Genomic DNA, 17500 nt, shown 5'->3' with positions numbered 1-17500 from the left:
GGCGACCGCCACAAGGCGACCGCCACAAGGCGACCGCCACAAGGCGACCGCCACCGGCCCCAAGCGCCAGCCCCGACCGCCACCCCCCGACCGCCACAAGGCGACCGCCACAAGGCGACCGCCACAAGGCGACCGCCACAAGGCGACCGCCACAAGGCGACCGCCACTGGCCCCAAGCGCCAGCCCCGACCGCCACCCCCCGACCGCCACAAGGCGACCGCCACAAGGCGACCGCCACAAGGCGACCGCCACAAGGCGACCGCCACAAGGCGACCGCCACAAGGCGACCGCCACTGGCCCCAAGCGCCAGCCCCGACCGCCACCCCCCGACCGCCACAAGGCGACCGCCACAAGGCGACCGCCACAAGGCGACCGCCACAAGGCGACCGCCACAAGGCGACCGCCACTGGCCCCAAGCGCCAGCCCCGACCGCCACCCCCCGACCGCCACAAGGCGACCGCCACAAGGCGACCGCCACAAGGCGACCGCCACAAGGCGACCGCCACAAGGCGACCGCCACTGGCCCCAAGCGCCAGCCCCGACCGCCACCCCCCGACCGCCACAAGGCGACCGCCACAAGGCGACCGCCACCGGCCCCAAGCGCCAGCCCCGACCGCCACCCCCCGACCGCCACAAGGCGACCGCCACAAGGCGTTAGTGGCCGCGCCCGGTACTTTACTGGACCCTATTTGGCCCGCGGACCGGCCGGCGTCGCTTCCTTGAATGCTTAGCCGCCTTTCGAGCTGCCATGCCGGGCTTGAGTTAGTGGTTTGCGCCCGGTACTTTACTGGACCCTATTTGGCCCGCGGACCGGCCGGCGTCGCTTCCTTGAATGCTTAGCCGCCTTTCGAGCTGCCATGCCGGGCTTGAGTTAGTGGTTTGCGCCCGGTACTCTACGTTAAAAGTCAGGCGGAACGGCTCTGAAGCTCCAGACGGTGCTTCCTTGAATGCTTAGCCGCCTTTCGAGCTGCCATGCCGGGCTTGAGTTAGTGGTTTGCGCCCGGTACTCTACGTTAAAAGTCAGGCGGAACGGCTCTGAAGCTCCAGACGGTGCTTCCTTGAATGCTTAGCCGCCTTTCGAGCTGCCATGCCGGGCTTGAGTTAGTGGTTTGCGCCCGGTACTCTACGTTAAAAGTCAGGCGGAACGGCTCTGAAGCTCCAGACGGTGCTTCCTTGAATGCTTAGCCGCCTTTCGAGCTGCCATGCCGGGCTTGAGTTAGTGGTTTGCGCCCGGTACTCTACGTTAAAAGTCAGGCGGAACGGCTCTGAAGCTCCAGACGGTGCTTCCTTGAATGCTTAGCCGCCTTTCGAGCTGCCATGCCGGGCTTGAGTTAGTGGTTTGCGCCCGGTACTCTACGTTAAAAGTCAGGCGGAACGGCTCTGAAGCTCCAGACGGTGCTTCCTTGAATGCTTAGCCGCCTTTCGAGCTGCCATGCCGGGCTTGAGTTAGTGGTTTGCGCCCGGTACTCTACGTTAAAAGTCAGGCGGAACGGCTCTGAAGCTCCAGACGGTGCTTCCTTGAATGCTTAGCCGCCTTTCGAGCTGCCATGCCGGGCTTGAGTTAGTGGTTTGCGCCCGGTACTCTACGTTAAAAGTCAGGCGGAACGGCTCTGAAGCTCCAGACGGTGCTTCCTTGAATGCTTAGCCGCCTTTCGAGCTGCCATGCCGGGCTTGAGTTAGTGGTTTGCGCCCGGTACTCTACGTTAAAAGTCAGGCGGAACGGCTCTGAAGCTCCAGACGGTGCTTCCTTGAATGCTTAGCCGCCTTTCGAGCTGCCATGCCGGGCTTGAGTTAGTGGTTTGCGCCCGGTACTCTACGTTAAAAGTCAGGCGGAACGGCTCTGAAGCTCCAGACGGTGCTTCCTTGAATGCTTAGCCGCCTTTCGAGCTGCCATGCCGGGCTTGAGTTAGTGGTTTGCGCCCGGTACTCTACGTTAAAAGTCAGGCGGAACGGCTCTGAAGCTCCAGACGGTGCTTCCTTGAATGCTTAGCCGCCTTTCGAGCTGCCATGCCGGGCTTGAGTTAGTGGTTTGCGCCCGGTACTCTACGTTAAAAGTCAGGCGGAACGGCTCTGAAGCTCCAGACGGTGCTTCCTTGAATGCTTAGCCGCCTTTCGAGCTGCCATGCCGGGCTTGAGTTAGTGGTTTGCGCCCGGTACTCTACGTTAAAAGTCAGGCGGAACGGCTCTGAAGCTCCAGACGGTGCTTCCTTGAATGCTTAGCCGCCTTTCGAGCTGCCATGCCCGGCGTGGGTTTCGCGTCCGCGCCCGGTACATTATGGAAGCCAAAAAAAAAAAAAAATTCTAAGTGCGAGTGGGACCGGCCTGGGGGGCTTCCTTGAAAGCCCATCCGCCCTCCGAGCTCTCCCACCGGTCGTGGGTTGGCGTCCGCCACTGCTCAAAGCGAACTTCAAATTATCTGCTTAATAATGTGGAACACCATTCTTAAGTAGTTTTTCCTTAATTTGGGCTCAACTGGCCGGTAATGATCCCCGGTGTCTGAGATTGATCTCAGTGATCCAAAGAGCCCTGACACGTAATACCATCCATGAGTTTAATTGAAAAACAAAAAATGTAATCTTTATGACACATAAATACAATTTGCATAATAATTTGGAACACAGTGTAGACTTCCAGCGGACCGCGCGCGGCTCGGCTGACGGCGCAGCGCGATCTGGTACCGCTGCGCGGGACGAAACACGCCCCGTGCAGAGTTCCAGGCGGCCGGGAAGACATTTAAGCGCTGCCGCTGCAGCTGCGGCGGGGATTTGCCGTCCTCCGGTGGACACGACGAGTAAATACACCAGCAATCGCACTTACACCGTGTTCCAAATTATTATGCAAGTGACATTTATCTCAGATTTTCCTAAATAGTCGATGCAAAATGAGTCAGCATAATTTTCAAGTCATCAACCATTATTTTGATGAATTCTAATTTTATTGAACAAACCTCCGAATGATCACAGAATTTTTAAAAAATAAAAAACTTAAAATGCACTGTTCCACATTATTACGCACAACAGAGTTTTATAACATTTTATAGGTTTTTATGAACTGAAATGCCCATCTTAAGAATTTACAGCATTAGGAGGTCATATTTACTGAAATCAAAAGCTATTTCAAAGAAAAGACAAACAAGTTACATTTTAACATAGGACCCTTTATTTCAATAAAAAACAAAGTTACATTTTAACATAGGACCCTTTGTTCAACAGCAGCTTCACGATTCTTCCATCCACTGAACTTGTGAGTTTTTGTACAGTTTCTGGTTGAATTTCTTGGCAGGATCTAAGAATAGCCTGCCAGAGCTGCTCTTTGGAATTGAACTGCCTCCCACCTTCGTAGATTTTCTGCTTGACGATGCTCCACAAGTTTTCAATAGGATTGAGGTCAGGGGAGCATGGGGGCCACACCATCAGTTTCTCTCCCTTTATTCCCATAGATGCCAAAGACGTTGACGTATTTCTTGCAGCATGAGACGGTGCATTGTCATGCATGAAGATGATCTTTTGACGGAAAGCACGGTTCTTCCTGTTGTACCATGGACAGAAGTGTTGAGTCAGAAATTCCACGTAGTTAACAGACGTAATTTTGACGCCTTCAGGGACCCTAAAGGGGCCAAGCAGCTCTCTCCCCATGATTCCGGCCCAAAACATCACTCCGCCACCTCCCTGCTGACGCCGCAGCCTTGTTGGGCTATCGTGGCCGTCCACCAACCATCCACGACTCCATCCATCTGTAAAGTCAAGTCAAATCAAGTTTATTTGTATAGCCCTAAATCACAAGCAGTCTCAAAGGGCTTCACATAGACAGAAATTGACAATTATTCTCAAAGCATCCCCTGAGCTCTCAAAAGTGCAAGGAAAAACTTAAAAAACCCTACCTGGCCCATCCAAGGTGGCACGGCACTCGTCGGTGAACAGGACTGTCTGAAAATTTGTCTTCATGTAAGTCTGGGCCCACTGCAGCCGTTTCTGCTTGTTCGCGTTGTTCAGGGGTGGCCGAATGGAGGGTTTCCGCACAACTGCAAGCCTCTGGAGGATCCTGCACCTCGTCGTTCGTGGGACTTCACTGGCACCAGCAGCGTCGAATATTTGTTTGCTCGTCTTTAGTGGCATGCTTGCAGCCGCCCTCTTGATTCGATTTGTTTGTCTTGCAGAAACCTTCCTTGTCGTGCCTTTGTCTGCACGAACGCGCGTTTGCTCCGAATCAGCGACGAATTTCTTCAAAGTTCGATGGTCGCGCTTAAGCTTTCGTGCAATATCGAATGTCTGCATACCTTGTCCAAGGCATCGAACGATTTCACGCTTCTCGACAGCAGAGAGATCCTTTTTCCTCCCCATGGTTGAACGAAATGGCCGAACGCTTAAAAACGCGGAACTTAAATAGACTTGTTAATTACTACAATTGCGCTCACCTGGCAGACTACCATGGACTGTACCATGACTGAGGGTGATTTCAGTACTTGAAAAACAAAAAATGTAATCTTTATGACACTTAAATACATTTTGCATAATAATTTGGAACACGGGACCGTGTTCCAAATTATTATGCAAAGGATATTTATCTCAGATTTTCCTAAATAGCTTCCTTGAAATGTTACCCGGCTTTTGAGCTCTCCTGCCGGGCGTGGGTTTGCGTCAGCGCCCGGTAACATTATGGAAGCTAAAAGAAAGAAAAAAGAAACAAATCTAAGTGCGATTGCTGGTGTCTAAATACATTTTGCATAATAATTTGGAACACGGGACCGTGTTCCAAATTATTATGCAAGTGATATTTATCTCAGATTTTCCTAAATAGCTTTACTCGTCGTGCCGACCGGAGGGAGGCCACTCCCCGCCGCAGCTGAACAGTCATCCCGGCCTAGTGGAGGTCTGCGCAGGGGGGGTCTTCCTTGAAATGTTACCCGGCTTTTGAGCTCTCCTGTCCGGCGTGGGTTTGCGTCAGCGGCCGGTGTCATTTACTCGTCGTGCCGACCGGAGGGAGGCCACTCCCCGCCACAGCTGAACAGTCATCCCGGCCTAGTGGAGGTCTGCGCAGGGGGGGTCTTCCTTGAAATGTTACCCGGCTTTTGAGCTCTCCTGTCCGGCGTGGGTTTGCGTCAGCGGCCGGTGTCATTTACTCGTCGTGCCGACCGGAGGGAGGCCACTCCCCGCCACAGCTGAACAGTCATCCCGGCCTAGTGGAGGTCTGCGCAGGGGGGGTCTTCCTTGAAATGTTACCCGGCTTTTGAGCTCTCCTGCCGGGCGTGGGTTTGCGTCAGCGCCCGGTAACATTATGGAAGCTAAAAGAAAGAAAAAAGAAACAAATCTAAGTGCGATTGCTGGTGTCTAAATACATTTTGCATAATAATTTGGAACACGGGACCGTGTTCCAAATTATTATGCAAGTGATATTTATCTCAGATTTTCCTAAATAGCTTTACTCGTCGTGCCGACCGGAGGGAGGCCACTCCCCGCCACAGCTGAACAGTCATCCCGGCCTAGTGGAGGTCTGCGCAGGGGGGGTCTTCCTTGAAATGTTACCCGGCTTTTGAGCTCTCCTGTCCGGCGTGGGTTTGCGTCAGCGGCCGGTGTCATTTACTCGTCGTGCCGACCGGAGGGAGGCCACTCCCCGCCACAGCTGAACAGTCATCCCGGCCTAGTGGAGGTCTGCGCAGGGGGGGTCTTCCTTGAAATGTTACCCGGCTTTTGAGCTCTCCTGTCCGGCGTGGGTTTGCGTCAGCGGCCGGTGTCATTTACTCGTCGTGCCGACCGGAGGGAGGCCACTCCCCGCCACAGCTGAACAGTCATCCCGGCCTAGTGGAGGTCTGCGCAGGGGGGGTCTTCCTTGAAATGTTACCCGGCTTTTGAGCTCTCCTGCCGGGCGTGGGTTTGCGTCAGCGCCCGGTAACATTATGGAAGCTAAAAGAAAGAAAAAAGAAACAAATCTAAGTGCGATTGCTGGTGTCTAAATACATTTTGCATAATAATTTGGAACACGGGACCGTGTTCCAAATTATTATGCAAGTGATATTTATCTCAGATTTTCCTAAATAGCTTTACTCGTCGTGCCGACCGGAGGGAGGCCACTCCCCGCCACAGCTGAACAGTCATCCCGGCCTAGTGGAGGTCTGCGCAGGGGGGGTCTTCCTTGAAATGTTACCCGGCTTTTGAGCTCTCCTGTCCGGCGTGGGTTTGCGTCAGCGGCCGGTGTCATTTACTCGTCGTGCCGACCGGAGGGAGGCCACTCCCCGCCACAGCTGAACAGTCATCCCGGCCTAGTGGAGGTCTGCGCAGGGGGGGTCTTCCTTGAAATGTTACCCGGCTTTTGAGCTCTCCTGTCCGGCGTGGGTTTGCGTCAGCGGCCGGTGTCATTTACTCGTCGTGCCGACCGGAGGGAGGCCACTCCCCGCCACAGCTGAACAGTCATCCCGGCCTAGTGGAGGTCTGCGCAGGGGGGGTCTTCCTTGAAATGTTACCCGGCTTTTGAGCTCTCCTGCCGGGCGTGGGTTTGCGTCAGCGCCCGGTAACATTATGGAAGCTAAAAGAAAGAAAAAAGAAACAAATCTAAGTGCGATTGCTGGTGTCTAAATACATTTTGCATAATAATTTGGAACACGGGACCGTGTTCCAAATTATTATGCAAGTGATATTTATCTCAGATTTTCCTAAATAGCTTTACTCGTCGTGCCGACCGGAGGGAGGCCACTCCCCGCCACAGCTGAACAGTCATCCCGGCCTAGTGGAGGTCTGCGCAGGGGGGGTCTTCCTTGAAATGTTACCCGGCTTTTGAGCTCTCCTGTCCGGCGTGGGTTTGCGTCAGCGGCCGGTGTCATTTACTCGTCGTGCCGACCGGAGGGAGGCCACTCCCCGCCACAGCTGAACAGTCATCCCGGCCTAGTGGAGGTCTGCGCAGGGGGGGTCTTCCTTGAAATGTTACCCGGCTTTTGAGCTCTCCTGTCCGGCGTGGGTTTGCGTCAGCGGCCGGTGTCATTTACTCGTCGTGCCGACCGGAGGGAGGCCACTCCCCGCCACAGCTGAACAGTCATCCCGGCCTAGTGGAGGTCTGCGCAGGGGGGGTCTTCCTTGAAATGTTACCCGGCTTTTGAGCTCTCCTGTCCGGCGTGGGTTTGCGTCAGCGGCCGGTGTCATTTACTCGTCGTGCCGACCGGAGGGAGGCCACTCCCCGCCACAGCTGAACAGTCATCCCGGCCTAGTGGAGGTCTGCGCAGGGGGGGTCTTCCTTGAAATGTTACCCGGCTTTTGAGCTCTCCTGTCCGGCGTGGGTTTGCGTCAGCGGCCGGTGTCATTTACTCGTCGTGCCGACCGGAGGGAGGCCACTCCCCGCCACAGCTGAACAGTCATCCCGGCCTAGTGGAGGTCTGCGCAGGGGGGGTCTTCCTTGAAATGTTACCCGGCTTTTGAGCTCTCCTGTCCGGCGTGGGTTTGCGTCAGCGGCCGGTGTCATTTACTCGTCGTGCCGACCGGAGGGAGGCCACTCCCCGCCACAGCTGAACAGTCATCCCGGCCTAGTGGAGGTCTGCGCAGGGGGGGTCTTCCTTGAAATGTTACCCGGCTTTTGAGCTCTCCTGTCCGGCGTGGGTTTGCGTCAGCGGCCGGTGTCATTTACTCGTCGTGCCGACCGGAGGGAGGCCACTCCCCGCCACAGCTGAACAGTCATCCCGGCCTAGTGGAGGTCTGCGCAGGGGGGGTCTTCCTTGAAATGTTACCCGGCTTTTGAGCTCTCCTGTCCGGCGTGGGTTTGCGTCAGCGGCCGGTGTCATTTACTCGTCGTGCCGACCGGAGGGAGGCCACTCCCCGCCACAGCTGAACAGTCATCCCGGCCTAGTGGAGGTCTGCGCAGGGGGGGTCTTCCTTGAAATGTTACCCGGCTTTTGAGCTCTCCTGTCCGGCGTGGGTTTGCGTCAGCGGCCGGTGTCATTTACTCGTCGTGCCGACCGGAGGGAGGCCACTCCCCGCCACAGCTGAACAGTCATCCCGGCCTAGTGGAGGTCTGCGCAGGGGGGGTCTTCCTTGAAATGTTACCCGGCTTTTGAGCTCTCCTGTCCGGCGTGGGTTTGCGTCAGCGGCCGGTGTCATTTACTCGTCGTGCCGACCGGAGGGAGGCCACTCCCCGCCACAGCTGAACAGTCATCCCGGCCTAGTGGAGGTCTGCGCAGGGGGGGTCTTCCTTGAAATGTTACCCGGCTTTTGAGCTCTCCTGTCCGGCGTGGGTTTGCGTCAGCGGCCGGTGTCATTTACTCGTCGTGCCGACCGGAGGGAGGCCACTCCCCGCCACAGCTGAACAGTCATCCCGGCCTAGTGGAGGTCTGCGCAGGGGGGGTCTTCCTTGAAATGTTACCCGGCTTTTGAGCTCTCCTGTCCGGCGTGGGTTTGCGTCAGCGGCCGGTGTCATTTACTCGTCGTGCCGACCGGAGGGAGGCCACTCCCCGCCACAGCTGAACAGTCATCCCGGCCTAGTGGAGGTCTGCGCAGGGGGGGTCTTCCTTGAAATGTTACCCGGCTTTTGAGCTCTCCTGTCCGGCGTGGGTTTGCGTCAGCGGCCGGTGTCATTTACTCGTCGTGCCGACCGGAGGGAGGCCACTCCCCGCCACAGCTGAACAGTCATCCCGGCCTAGTGGAGGTCTGAGCAGGGGGGGTCTTCCTTGAAATGTTACCCGGCTTTTGAGCTCTCCTGTCCGGCGTGGGTTTGCGTCAGCGGCCGGTGTCATTTACTCGTCGTGTCCACCGGAGGGAGGCCACTCCCCGCCGCAGCTGCAGCGGCAGCTTTGAAACGTCATCCCGGCCCCCTGGAACTGTGCGCGGGGGGGGCGATGCGTCCCGTGCGAGGTACCAGGTCGCGCTGCGCCGTCTGCCTGGCCGCTTTGGGCCCGCTGGAAGTCTATTAAAGCTCCGCGATCTCCGCCTCGGTGCTTAAAAAGCGTCCATCCGCTCTCCTGGAGCTTCTTTCGGTCATCTCGTCCGCAGTGCACGGCCTGCCGGTGGCACCGGCTGGAGCTCCGCAAAAAGCTCCATTTCTGTTAAAAATGCTTAGCCGCGTCCCTGGAAGCCCAATCGGGCGTAGAAAGTGAGGGGGAAGGCCCCCAAAGCACCGGCTGGAAGTCCCAAAAAAGCTCCATGATTGGTCAATAATGCTTAGCCGCCTCCCTGGAAGCCTAATCGGGCATAAAAAGCTAGGCGGAACGGCCCCAAAGCTCCACACGGAAGTCCCAAAAAAGCTCCATGATTGGTCAATAATGCTTAGCCGCCTCCCTGGAAGCCTAACCGGGCATAAAAAGCTAGGCGGAACGGCCCCAAAGCTCCACACGGAAGTCCCAAAAAAGCTCCATGATTGGTCAATAATGCTTAGCCGCCTCCCTGGAAGCCTAATCGGGCATAAAAAGCTAGGCGGAACGGCCCCAAAGCTCCACACGGAAGTCCCAAAAAAGCTCCATGATTGGTCAATAATGCTTAGCCGCCTCCCTGGAAGCCTAATCGGGCATAAAAAGCTAGGCGGAACGGCCCCAAAGCTCCACACGGAAGTCCCAAAAAAGCTCCATGATTGGTCAATAATGCTTAGCCGCCTCCCTGGAAGCCTAATCGGGCATAAAAAGTTAGGCGGAACGGCCCCAAAGCTCCACACGGAAGTCCCAAAAAAGCTCCATGATTGGTCAATAATGCTTAGCCGCCTCCCTGGAAGCCTAATCGGGCATAAAAAGCTAGGCGGAACGGCCCCAAAGCTCCACACGGAAGTCCCAAAAAAGCTCCATGATTGGTCAATAATGCTTAGCCGCCTCCCTGGAAGCCTAATCGGGCATAAAAAGTTAGGCGGAACGGCCCCAAAGCTCCACACGGAAGTCCCAAAAAAGCTCCATGATTGGTCAATAATGCTTAGCCGCCTCCCTGGAAGCCTAATCGGGCATAAAAAGCTAGGCGGAACGGCCCCAAAGCTCCACACGGAAGTCCCAAAAAAGCTCCATGATTGGTCAATAATGCTTAGCCGCCTCCCTGGAAGCCTAATCGGGCATAAAAAGTTAGGCGGAACGGCCCCAAAGCTCCACACGGAAGTCCGAAAAAAGCTCAAAAATTTTCTAAGTGCCAACGGCTCATTCGCCGTAATGTGTCCGCTCCGCGCTGGTTCCCCGGTCGGCCGCGAATAGCGCAAAATCAGCCTCACGGAAGTTCGAAAAAAGCTCAAAAATTTTCTAAGTGCCAACGGCTCATTCGCCGTAATGTGTCCGCTCCGCGCTGGTTCCCCGGTCGGCCGCGAATAGCGCAAAATCAGCCTCACGGAAGTTCGAAAAAAGCTCAAAAATTTTCTAAGTGCCAACGGCTCATTCGCCGTAATGTGTCCGCTCCGCGCTGGTTCCCCGGTCGGCCGCGAATAGCGCAAAAATCAGCCTAAGTGCAGTACCAACCTTGGCGTGTTGGTGCGCCAGAGTACGATGAGTTGGTCCCCCTAGTCACTGTACTCATTACCTTTACCCCCTAATCGCAAAATATAGTCAGAACGTATATGCAGAAGACTATTTTTTTCTTTTTTAAAATTTTCTAAGTGCCAGCGGATGCTGGCACACGAACTGTCCGAGCTACGACGGTTCTCCGGTCGGACAGCGAGGGTGAAAAAGCGGTCCTAAAATCACCGAGGGCTGCCGCACAAGTTGTCCGAGTGGCGACGGTTCCCCGGTCGGCCACGAATGTCGAAAATTCGGCCTCTCCACCACGGAGGTCGGTGAGAATTTCAGAATATTTTCTAAGTGCCAACGGCTCTTGCGCCGTAAAGTGTCCGCTTTGCCTGGTTCCCTCGGTCGGCCACGAACGGCGAAAAATCAGCCTCTCCTTCTGGAGCTCGCCTAAGTGCCAACGGCTCTTGCGCCGTAATGTGTCCGCTTTGCCTGGTTCCCTCGGTCGGCCACAAATAGCGAAAAATCAGCCTCTCATTCTGGAGCTCGTGCCAACTTTGGCGAATATTTTCTAAGTGCCAACGGCTCTTGCGCCGTAATGTGTCCGCTTTGCCTGGTTCCCTCGGTCGGCCACAAATAGCGAAAAAATCAGCCTCTCCTTCTGGAGCTCGCCTAAGTGCCAACGGCTCTTGCGCCGTAATGTGTCCGCTTTGTCTGGTTCCCTCGGTCGGCCACAAACGGCGAAAAATCAGCCTCTCATTCTGGAGCTCGTGCCAACTTTGGCGAATATTTTCTAAGTGCCAACGGCTCTTGCGCCGTAATGTGTCCGCTTTGCCTGGTTCCCTCGGTCGGCCACAAATAGCGAAAAAATCAGCCTCTCCTTCTGGAGCTCGCCTAAGTGCCAACGGCTCTTGCGCCGTAATGTGTCCGCTTTGTCTGGTTCCCTCGGTCGGCCACAAACGGCGAAAAATCAGCCTCTCATTCTGGAGCTCGTGCCAACTTTGGCGAATATTTTCTAAGTGCCAACGGCTCTTGCGCCGTAATGTGTCCGCTTTGCCTGGTTCCCTCGGTCGGCCACAAATAGCGAAAAATCAGCCTCTCCTTCTGGAGCTCGCCTAAGTGCCAACGGCTCTTGCGCCGTAATGTGTCCGCTTTGCCTGGTTCCCTCGGTCGGCCACAAATAGCGAAAAATCAGCCTCTCCTTCTGGAGCTCGTGCCAACTTTGGCGAATATTTTCTAAGTGCCAACGGCTCTTGCGCCGTAATGTGTCCGCTTTGCCTGGTTCCCTCGGTCGGCCACAAATAGCGAAAAAATCAGCCTCTCCTTCTGGAGCTCGCCTAAGTGCCAACGGCTCTTGCGCCGTAATGTGTCCGCTTTGTCTGGTTCCCTCGGTCGGCCACAAACGGCGAAAAATCAGCCTCTCATTCTGGAGCTCGTGCCAACTTTGGCGAATATTTTCTAAGTGCCAACGGCTCTTGCGCCGTAATGTGTCCGCTTTGCCTGGTTCCCTCGGTCGGCCACGAACGGCGAAAAATCAGCCTCTCCTTCTGGAGCTCGCCTAAGTGCCAACGGCTCTTGCGCCGTAATGTGTCCGCTTTGTCTGGTTCCCTCGGTCGGCCACAAACGGCGAAAAATCAGCCTCTCATTCTGGAGCTCGTGCCAACTTTGGCGAATATTTTCTAAGTGCCAACGGCTCTTGCGCCGTAATGTGTCCGCTTTGCCTGGTTCCCTCGGTCGGCCACGAACGGCGAAAAATCAGCCTCTCCTTCTGGAGCTCGCCTAAGTGCCAACGGCTCTTGCGCCGTAATGTGTCCGCTTTGCCTGGTTCCCTCGGTCGGCCACAAATAGCGAAAAATCAGCCTCTCCTTCTGGAGCTCGTGCCAACTTTGGCGAATATTTTCTAAGTGCCAACGGCTCTTGCGCCGTAATGTGTCCGCTTTGCCTGGTTCCCTCGGTCGGCCACAAATAGCGAAAAACCAGCCTCTCCTTCTGGAGCTCGCCTAAGTGCCAACGGCTCTTGCGCCGTAATGTGTCCGCTTTGTCTGGTTCCCTCGGTCGGCCACAAACGGCGAAAAATCAGCCTCTCATTCTGGAGCTCGTGCCAACTTTGGCGAATATTTTCTAAGTGCCAACGGCTCTTGCGCCGTAATGTGTCCGCTTTGCCTGGTTCCCTCGGTCGGCCACAAATAGCGAAAAAATCAGCCTCTCCTTCTGGAGCTCGCCTAAGTGCCAACGGCTCTTGCGCCGTAATGTGTCCGCTTTGCCTGGTTCCCTCGGTCGGCCACAAACGGCGAAAAATCAGCCTCTCATTCTGGAGCTCGTGCCAACTTTGGCGAATATTTTCTAAGTGCCAACGGCTCTTGCGCCGTAATGTGTCCGCTTTGCCTGGTTCCCTCGGTCGGCCACAAATAGCGAAAAACCAGCCTCTCCTTCTGGAGCTCGCCTAAGTGCCAACGGCTCTTGCGCCGTAATGTGTCCGCTTTGTCTGGTTCCCTCGGTCGGCCACAAACGGCGAAAAATCAGCCTCTCATTCTGGAGCTCGTGCCAACTTTGGCGAATATTTTCTAAGTGCCAACGGCTCTTGCGCCGTAATGTGTCCGCTTTGCCTGGTTCCCTCGGTCGGCCACAAATAGCGAAAAAATCAGCCTCTCCTTCTGGAGCTCGCCTAAGTGCCAACGGCTCTTGCGCCGTAATGTGTCCGCTTTGCCTGGTTCCCTCGGTCGGCCACAAACGGCGAAAAATCAGCCTCTCATTCTGGAGCTCGTGCCAACTTTGGCGAATATTTTCTAAGTGCCAACGGCTCTTGCGCCGTAATGTGTCCGCTTTGCCTGGTTCCCTCGGTCGGCCACAAATAGCGAAAAAATCAGCCTCTCCTTCTGGAGCTCGCCTAAGTGCCAACGGCTCTTGCGCCGTAATGTGTCCGCTTTGTCTGGTTCCCTCGGTCGGCCACAAACGGCGAAAAATCAGCCTCTCATTCTGGAGCTCGTGCCAACTTTGGCGAATATTTTCTAAGTGCCAACGGCTCTTGCGCCGTAATGTGTCCGCTTTGCCTGGTTCCCTCGGTCGGCCACAAATAGCGAAAAAATCAGCCTCTCCTTCTGGAGCTCGCCTAAGTGCCAACGGCTCTTGCGCCGTAATGTGTCCGCTTTGCCTGGTTCCCTCGGTCGGCCACAAACGGCGAAAAATCAGCCTCTCATTCTGGAGCTCGTGCCAACTTTGGCGAATATTTTCTAAGTGCCAACGGCTCTTGCGCCGTAATGTGTCCGCTTTGCCTGGTTCCCTCGGTCGGCCACGAACGGCGAAAAACCAGCCTCTCCTTCTGGAGCTCGCCTAAGTGCCAACGGCTCTTGCGCCGTAATGTGTCCGCTTTGCCTGGTTCCCTCGGTCGGCCACAAACGGCGAAAAATCAGCCTCTCCTTCTGGAGCTCGCCTAAGTGCCAACGGCTCTTGCGCCGTAATGTGTCCGCTTTGCCTGGTTCCCTCGGTCGGCCACAAATAGCGAAAAACCAGCCTCTCCTTCTGGAGCTCGCCTAAGTGCCAACGGCTCTTGCGCCGTAATGTGTCCGCTTTGCCTGGTTCCCTCGGTCGGCCACAAACGGCGAAAAATCAGCCTCTCCTTCTGGAGCTCGCCTAAGTGCCAACGGCTCTTGCGCCGTAATGTGTCCGCTTTGCCTGGTTCCCTCGGTCGGCCACAAATAGCGAAAAACCAGCCTCTCCTTCTGGAGCTCGCCTAAGTGCCAACGGCTCTTGCGCCGTAATGTGTCCGCTTTGCCTGGTTCCCTCGGTCGGCCACAAACGGCGAAAAATCAGCCTCTCCTTCTGGAGCTCGCCTAAGTGCCAACGGCTCTTGCGCCGTAATGTGTCCGCTTTGCCTGGTTCCCTCGGTCGGCCACAAATAGCGAAAAACCAGCCTCTCCTTCTGGAGCTCGCCTAAGTGCCAACGGCTCTTGCGCCGTAATGTGTCCGCTTTGCCTGGTTCCCTCGGTCGGCCACAAACGGCGAAAAATCAGCCTCTCCTTCTGGAGCTCGCCTAAGTGCCAACGGCTCTTGCGCCGTAATGTGTCCGCTTTGCCTGGTTCCCTCGGTCGGCCACAAATAGCGAAAAACCAGCCTCTCCTTCTGGAGCTCGCCTAAGTGCCAACGGCTCTTGCGCCGTAATGTGTCCGCTTTGCCTGGTTCCCTCGGTCGGCCACAAACGGCGAAAAATCAGCCTCTCCTTCTGGAGCTCGCCTAAGTGCCAACGGCTCTTGCGCCGTAATGTGTCCGCTTTGCCTGGTTCCCTCGGTCGGCCACAAATAGCGAAAAACCAGCCTCTCCTTCTGGAGCTCGCCTAAGTGCCAACGGCTCTTGCGCCGTAATGTGTCCGCTTTGCCTGGTTCCCTCGGTCGGCCACAAACGGCGAAAAATCAGCCTCTCCTTCTGGAGCTCGCCTAAGTGCCAACGGCTCTTGCGCCGTAATGTGTCCGCTTTGCCTGGTTCCCTCGGTCGGCCACAAATAGCGAAAAACCAGCCTCTCCTTCTGGAGCTCGCGCCAACTTTGTCAAAAAATTTCTAAGTGCCAACGGCTCTTGCGCCGTAAAGTGTCCGCTTTGCCTGGTTCCCTCGGTCGGCCACAAATAGCGAAAAATCAGCCTCTCCTTCTGGAGCTCGCCTAAGTGCCAACGGCTCTTGCGCCGTAATGTGTCCGCTTTGCCTGGTTCCCTCGGTCGGCCACAAATAGCGAAAAACCAGCCTCTCCTTCTGGAGCTCGCCTAAGTGCCAACGGCTCTTGCGCCGTAATGTGTCCGCTTTGCCTGGTTCCCTCGGTCGGCCACAAATAGCGAAAAATCAGCCTCTCCTTCTGGAGCTCGCCTAAGTGCCAACGGCTCTTGCGCCGTAATGTGTCCGCTTTGCCTGGTTCCCTCGGTCGGCCACAAATAGCGAAAAACCAGCCTCTCCTTCTGGAGCTCGCGCCAACTTTGTCAAAAAATTTCTAAGTGCCAACGGCTCTTGCGCCGTAAAGTGTCCGCTTTGCCTGGTTCCCTCGGTCGGCCACAAATAGCGAAAAATCAGCCTCTCCTTCTGGAGCTCGTGCCAACTTTGGCGAATATTTTCTAAGTGCCAACGGCTCTTGCGCCGTAATGTGTCCGCTTTGCCTGGTTCCCTCGGTCGGCCACAAATAGCGAAAAATCAGCCTCTCCTTCTGGAGCTCGCCTAAGTGCCAACGGCTCTTGCGCCGTAAAGTGTCCGCTTTGTCTGGTTCCCTCGGTCGGCCACAAACGGCGAAAAATCAGCCTCTCCTTCTGGAGCTCGTGCCAACTTTGGCGAATATTTTCTAAGTGCCAACGGCTCTTGCGCCGTAAAGTGTCCGCTTTGTCTGGTTCCCTCGGTCGGCCACAAATAGCGAAAAATCAGCCTCTCCTTCTGGAGCTCGCGCAAGTGCCAACGGCTCTTGCGCCGTAAAGTGTCCGCTTTGTCTGGTTCCCTCGGTCGGCCACAAATAGCGAAAAATCAGCCTCTCCTTCTGGAGCTCGTGCCAACTTTGGCGAATATTTTCTAAGTGCCAACGGCTCTTGCGCCGTAATGTGTCCGCTTTGTCTGGTTCCCTCGGTCGGCCACAAATAGCGAAAAATCAGCCTCTCCTTCTGGAGCTCGCGCAAGTGCCAACGGCTCTTGCGCCGTAAAGTGTCCGCTTTGTCTGGTTCCCTCGGTCGGCCACAAATAGCGAAAAATCAGCCTCTCCTTCTGGAGCTCGTGCCAACTTTGGCGAATATTTTCTAAGTGCCAACGGCTCTTGCGCCGTAATGTGTCCGCTTTGTCTGGTTCCCTCGGTCGGCCACAAATAGCGAAAAATCAGCCTCTCCTTCTGGAGCTCGCGCAAGTGCCAACGGCTCTTGCGCCGTAAAGTGTCCGCTTTGTCTGGTTCCCTCGGTCGGCCACAAATAGCGAAAAATCAGCCTCTCCTTCTGGAGCTCGTGCCAACTTTGGCGAATATTTTCTAAGTGCCAACGGCTCTTGCGCCGTAATGTGTCCGCTTTGTCTGGTTCCCTCGGTCGGCCACAAATAGCGAAAAATCAGCCTCTCCTTCTGGAGCTCGCGCAAGTGCCAACGGCTCTTGCGCCGTAAAGTGTCCGCTTTGTCTGGTTCCCTCGGTCGGCCACAAATAGCGAAAAATCAGCCTCTCCTTCTGGAGCTCGTGCCAACTTTGGCGAATATTTTCTAAGTGCCAACGGCTCTTGCGCCGTAATGTGTCCGCTTTGTCTGGTTCCCTCGGTCGGCCACAAATAGCGAAAAATCAGCCTCTCCTTCTGGAGCTCGTGCCAACTTTGGCGAATATTTTCTAAGTGCCAACGGCTCTTGCGCCGTAAAGTGTCCGCTTTGCCTGGTTCCCTCGGTCGGCCACAAATAGCGAAAAATCAGCCTCTCCTTCTGGAGCTCGCGCCAACTTTGTCAAAAAATTTCTAAGTGCCAACGGCTCTTGCGCCGTAAAGTGTCCGCTTTGCCTGGTTCCCTCGGTCGGCCACAAATAGCGAAAAATCAGCCTCTCCTTCTGGAGCTCGCGCCAACTTTGTCGAAAAATTTCTAAGTGCCAACGGCTCTTGCGCCGTAAAGTGTCCGCTTTGTCTGGTTCCCTCGGTCGGCCGCAAATAGCGAAAAATCAGCCTCTCGCCCGTCAGGTACCAGGCGTTGGGGTACCAGGGGTAAGTGCAGTACCAGCTTTGGTCTGTTGGTGCGCCAGAGTACGATGAGTTGGTCCCCCTAGTCACTGTACTCATTACCTTTACCCCCAAATCGCAAAATATAGTCAGAACGAGTGTGGGGAACACAAGTTTTGGCCCCGAGAACCAGGCGGCTGGTGTCTCTAGCGATGTGTTCCCCCCCAAAAAGTGTTCACATGCTCGGACAGCGAACCTAGGAGCTACCGCAAAGCACTCTGGAAGTGCAAGAGCGAAAAATTTTCTAAGTACAAAAACTCTCGAAAATTTTCAAAGTGTCACAGTGCTCGAAAATTTTCAAAGTGCTACATGCTTTCCATCCAAGGAAGGAATAGTGGAGGACCGGCCGCCTCCTTAAACACAAGCCGGCGGAACGACGGGGAGGACCGGCCGCCTCCTTAAACACAGGCCGGTGGAACGTTTG

The sequence above is a fragment of the Syngnathus typhle genome, unplaced genomic scaffold, assembly GCF_033458585.1.
Source record: "Syngnathus typhle isolate RoL2023-S1 ecotype Sweden unplaced genomic scaffold, RoL_Styp_1.0 HiC_scaffold_122, whole genome shotgun sequence".
Taxonomy (NCBI): Eukaryota; Metazoa; Chordata; class Actinopteri; order Syngnathiformes; family Syngnathidae; genus Syngnathus; species Syngnathus typhle.
This window is presented reverse-complemented; position numbering follows the sequence as displayed.